At 42.9% G+C, this 6,000-nt stretch overlaps 1 protein-coding gene across 1 annotated transcript in view; it reads right to left on the reverse strand.

The window, feature by feature from the left end:
* The window catches only part of LEPR (leptin receptor), a 97,763-nt gene extending 95,913 nt beyond the window's left edge, over positions 1-1,850 (reverse strand). The window contains 1 exon segment of the mRNA XM_044005126.1: positions 1,318-1,850. The gene's annotated coding sequence lies outside the window, so the exon portion shown is untranslated.
* Positions 1,851-6,000: the final 4,150 nt, after the last annotated feature.

The following is a 6,000-nucleotide window of genomic DNA, read 5'->3' on the forward strand; positions in this document are numbered from 1 at the left end:
TCCTTTGTAACTCCCACTCATTCTTTCTAGATCTAGTCTCTGGGTCAATTAGAACCCATTTAATCCTTTTCCTATGTGGGCTAGGAAGACCTGAGTTCAAATCCAGTAACAGACACTTACTAGCAGTATTACCCTGATCAAGTCACTTAACCCTGTTTGCCTCAATTTCCCCATCTGTAAATGAGCTGGAGAAGGGAATGGCAAGCCACTCCGGTGTCTTTGCCAAGAAAACTCCAAATAGGGTCACTGAGAGTTGGAAACAACTGGAAACTGACTGAACAATAACAATGTGTCCCTCATCCAAATTTCTTCACTGGGTTAAACATGTTTCCTTCCATTTAACCTCTCTAGACTTCAATTTCCGAATTTGTAAAAACTGAAGGTTATTTGTAAAGTCCCTTTCAACTAGCCTTTCTCTTTTGCATCAATTCTTAAATGTTTTCCTTTCCTGTCATTACTTGAAAAATCCTGAGACAACATGGTATAGTAAAGTACTGAACTTGGGTTCAGGAAGATCTGGGTTCAAATTTCATCTCAAACATTATTAGCTGTGTGACCCTGGGCAAGCCACTAACTCTCTGTGCTTAAGTTTCTTCATCTCCATAAGGGAGTTGGTCTTAATGCTCTCTTCCAGCTCAGAATTGATGATCACAAGGATAGCTGCTAAAGTCACCATTGATGGGCTTTTTAAGTGTTTCAGGGAAATACAATTATATGTTTTGAATAAATGTACAGACTTTCTGAGTTTCAAAACTGAAAAAGATTTTGAAGATCATCTAATCCAATGTGTACATCAGCAGCAAGAGGGAAATTAGAAAGATGGCCCCAGGCAGGCAGTAGCAACCTCTTTTGGAATCACTCAAACAACATTCCTTGCAAACTCACAAATAGCTATGCTTTTCTCCAACAGTTCTAAAGGGAAAAAAGACCATCCTGGAATCAGGTACACAGGGAGCAGAGCAAACTCCAAATTTTAAATTGTTTCATTAGCTTTGTGGTAAAAAACAATTTTCTAGTTTTTCCATGATCTTTCTCAAGAAATGCACCTTGCTCTGCAGTTTAAGGAATTAGTGAAACTCCAGACAAGCAAAACAATATGTTTCTTTTGTAACCTTAGACAATTAAATTTAAGGGGTCCCCCCCATTTTGTTTTTGCATCCTTTTGGATTTATCCCTACTGTCTTACACATAGTTGCTTCTAAAAAGTTTGTTGAATTGAATTACCAAGTCTTAGTTGGCCCTTGCTAAAAATATAGCCCAACAATCTAGGAAATAGGTTAGTGACAAGAGAAGCCCTTCCCTAGAATCCTAACTCACCTTGCTCTGTAGTTTGGTGTGACTTCCTGGCTTGGGTCCTTCCCAAACAAGACAAACTTCTTATGACCCATTATTTGAGCCTGTTCCCTTGGAAGTCTGTAGGAGGGAGTCCATCAGGTTCCACCCTATACTTTGATTGCTGTAAGAGTTTGGAGATTCCAAGGGGAATCAAGCCACTGCAGCTGGAGTCGCAGACCCAGGAGGAGACTGCCAGATGTTCCCAGAACATACAACAGCCAGAAGCTTCCCCTCAAACCTCTCCAAACAAAAGACTCCAAATTAAGGTCATAAAGGAGCAAAGCTGAGAACTCAGATACACTCCGGCACCCCCCCCCACAATACACATAGGTACATACACACAACATACACCCACCACACACTTAGCAGGCACAAACTCTACATGTTTGCACAATCCACGTGTTAGACAGCAAATATAAACAGCTACACACACACAACCAAAACACACACGAGCTACAGGGAAAAAATACACACACACACACACACACACACACACACACACGCACGCACACACACTCACATACACACACACCAGTACACTAGGTCACACCTGCCCCTCCTTAGTCAGCACTCCAACATGACCCTACCCACCTACCCCCGGAAACTGAGAGTTGCACAATAGAGGAGGAGAAAAGGGTTCTGATCTTACCTGGGATCCAAGGGAGCCCAGCCTCCGGTCAGGTCAACAGCAAAGCCAAGGGCAGCTTCAGCGGCAGCAGTATCCCTAAGGAAGTGCACAGAGCCTGGAACTCTTGGCTGGGTTAGGCTCAGAGCATCCCTGACTGAGTGAGCGCGCTCCGGCCAAACTCCCTGGCAAGGTGCAGCGGGAAGTCTGGGGAAAGAAGCGGAGGGAACTGGTGGGGAGGCCAGAGGAGAGGAGGGGACGGGAACGCTGGGGAGAGGAGGCGATGGCAGAAGGGGAGGGGAGGGAAGGGAAGAGAGGAGTGGAAAAGCGATCTTGCTCCTTGGACACACGTGCCAGCCCCTTCGCTGTCTTGCTGTGGCAGTGGCCGGCCAAGGGCTGGAGTCTGAGAACAGCTCGGCTCCAGCTGTGGCAGCTAGAGACTCGAGAGGCTGGAGAAGCGACGCCCCCGCCCGCTCCTTAACGTCTGCGGCTGGGCAAAGGGGTCGGGAGGCACTGTTTCTGACTGGCCCTGCTGGGCGTGTCACTTGGAGAAGTGCCCCAGTGTTGGGGCACAAATATCCAGGAGCAGGGCGAGGAAGAAACGAGGAGGGAATAGGAGGAACGGAAGGCAACTGTGTCCATCTCCGTGGTGTTCAAGGGGGAGAGAAACCCATGCAGAGTGCTGCCTCAGAGGATGCAAAGGAAGCTCTGGTGGGACATTGTCCTGCCCTTCTTCCACCTGGGGCCCAAATCGACATGAGGAGATTCTGGAGTAAAATGGTAGCAAAACACTGCTACTAACAATAAAAATAGAAGAATGTTAGGAAATGAAGTAAAATGGTAGTGATGACCCTAATAATGATAACAATAGGAGAAGATGAGGAAGGAAGGAAGGAAGGAAGGAAGGAAGGAAGGAAGGAAGGAAGGAAGGAAGGAAGGAAGGAAGGAAGGAAGGAAGGAAGGAAGGAAGGAAGGAAGGAAGGAAGGAAGGAAGGAAGGAAGGAAGGAAGGAAGGAAGGAAGGAAGGAAGGAAGGAAGGAAAGGAGGAAGGGAGGGAGGGAGGAAGGAAGGGAGGGAGGAAGGAAGACAAGTATTTAATAAGCTCTTACATGGTGCCAGGTACTAAGCTATGTAATTTACAAATATGATTGGGGGGTTTCCAAGTAACCCACCTTGGGGATCAGTTTCCTCACTGAATTCACTGGATAATTTTCATCTCTTCACTTCACTGTATACTCTGGTTCATGGGCCTCTCAGGCACAGGAGAGTCTGATTCAGGTAATGGCTTTCTGGGTATCCAAATACCAACTAGGCCATCATGGGGAGGTGGGAGTGGTGAGTTCTTCATTGACACAGTAAAAGTTGTACCTTATTCATGATCTGACTGGGACTCTGGGAAAACAGTGGTTGTCATAGGAGCATCAGATCTTGACTGTGTAGCATTTGGTACAATTAACCACCTTCTCTCCTCCTCATTACTGTGTGTCTGTCAGTCTGTCTGTGTGTGTATCTCTCAGTATCTCTCTGTCTTTGTGTCTGTGTCTGTGTCTGTGTCTCCTCCTCCTCCTCCTCCTCCTCCTCCTCCTCCTCCTCCTCCTCCTCCTCCTCCTCCTCCTTCTTCTTCTTCTTCTTCTTCTTCTTCTTCTTCTTCTTCTTCTTCTTCTTCTTCTTCTTCTTCTTCTTCTTCTTCTTCTTCTTCTTCTGGCAATGAGGGTTAAGTGACTTCCCCAGGGTCACACAGCTAGTAAGTGTCAAGTGTCTGAGACCAGATTTGAACTAAAGTCCTCCTGAATCCAGGGCTGGTGTTTTATCCACTGTGCCACCTAGCTGCCCCCTAGTCTTGTAATTTCTAGTTTTACAACACCATTCATATCTGACTACTTCATATAGTTGCTATCTCATTTCAGACCCTTATTGCCTTTTACCTGGACTACTGAAATAGCTTGCTGGTTGGTCTTCCTGCCTCAAGACTCTCCCCATTCTAGTTCATCTTCTACAAGGCTTCGACTCTAATTTACTTTAAGTGGAAGATGACTGTTTCACTCCCTTAATCAATAAACACTAAGGGCCTCCTCTTGTACCTAGGGTAATATATAAGCTCCCCTAGCTTTGAAAGCCTTTCATGGTCTATCTTTGCAGCCTTATTGTCCCTTACATGCATTCTATGGCCTAGCTAAACTGGCTTTCTTGTTGTTCTTTTCTCAGAGAAGCCATATATTATCTTCATGCCTTTGTCCAATGGACCATCGCCCATACCTGGAATGCCCTCTCTCCTGACCTCTGCCTCAGAATCCTTAGCTTCATCTAATGTACAAGCTTTCTATAAGATTTTCTAGACCCTCCGCCCTCAGCTTGCCCTCCCTCATTAACCCACCTTCTATTTATTTTTAAAATAGTTAATATGTGTGAAATGCTGTATATTCTAATGAATAGAGATCTGGCTTTGGAGCAAGGAAGATCCGAGTTCAAGTCCTACTCTTACAATGACACTGAATATTTCAGGGCTCTAGGCCCATGGTATCCAATAAGTCAAATAAAAAGGGATCCCCTAAACCATATATAAATATACCTATGAACCATAAAGCCACTGAATAACATTATCTATGTTTCATTGTTTTTACTTATTTTGTTAAATTTTTCCCAATTACATTTTTTCTCCCAATTATATTTTAATCAACACATTTGACCCCTCTGCTCTGGACAGCTCTCAGAAAATGTAAATTGAAGAGGTGTCAAAGTAGAGAGGGAATTTCCTTATCCAGAATTTATACCAATAAAATCCCAGGTCCAGTTTCTATCCTACTTATGCATATGTTGTTTCTCTGGATAGAATGTAAGCTCTTTGTGGGCAGGTACTGGTTTCTCTTCTACTTCTGTTTTCCTAGCACCTTGGACAGTGCCTGACATAAATCGACTTCTATAGAGACCATCTAGTACAGGGCTTCTTAAACTTTTTTCATGTGCAACCCCTTTTTACCTGAGAAATTTTTTTATGCAACCCCAGGTATGTAGATATATTAAGTAGGTATGCAAATCAAACATTTACTCCCAAATTTTGTGACCCCCACATTCGGTTACATGACCCCATATGGAGTTGACACCCACAGTTTAAGAAGTTGGGATCTAGTACAGGAATTCTTAACCTGGTATCAATGAAATATATGTGTGTGTGTGTGTATATGTATATATGTATGTACGTAAACACACAATTGTATTTAGATATCATTACTTTGTTTTTAAACTTTATTTTATTTTATGCATTTGAAACATTGTGAGAAAAGGTCCACATACTGCACTAGTCCAACCCCCTCATTTTACAAAGGAAAAAAAAAATAAAGTACAAGCAACCAGTTTGAACCCAGTTCCCAGAGAAGGGAAGGAAGGAATTTGTCAAAGATTACATAGATGATAATTATTAAGCAGAAGAGATGGGATTCTGATCCAGTTCTTCAGATTCCAACTCCATTTATTTTTCCCCTGTGCTGCCTTACTTCCAGATTGAGTCGCAAAGGTTCATCTGAGGATGGTCCTGACCAAAGATGAAAACCATTCAAACCTGGAGCAAATTTAGGTGCTTCTAAAATGCTCAGCTTTGAGTTTCTGAAAATTCTGGGCTTGGTGAGTATTGAACTTAAATGTTTTCAAGAACTCCTGCTATCTTCTAAGTATAATTCAATTCTCACAGGTCTCATTCTCAGTCCTTTAATAATGTTAACCCCTTGAGGGTAGGGAATGTGTTAGTTTACAACTTGTTATTACCAGAATCTTTCATTTTGTAGACACTTAATAAATGTGGATTTCTGCAATGCTATAGGAGGAATCTAGGTATGGTTAAGATGGGGTATGGTGTGATTAGATAGTCTTTGAAAACTCAATATAAATTCATTAAATAGATAAGATAGTTTAATGATTGTAGTCAGGGTGGAGGGGAATATCTATGAAATTTAATTGAATGGGTTCAAAATATTTTAAAAGAATTCTAAAGACAATAACACTGCTAGGTTTATGTCCCAAAGATATCCAAAAAAGGGAGAAAGACC

Source organism: Dromiciops gliroides, chromosome 4 (assembly GCF_019393635.1).
Source record: "Dromiciops gliroides isolate mDroGli1 chromosome 4, mDroGli1.pri, whole genome shotgun sequence".
NCBI lineage: Eukaryota > Metazoa > Chordata > Mammalia > Microbiotheria > Microbiotheriidae > Dromiciops > Dromiciops gliroides.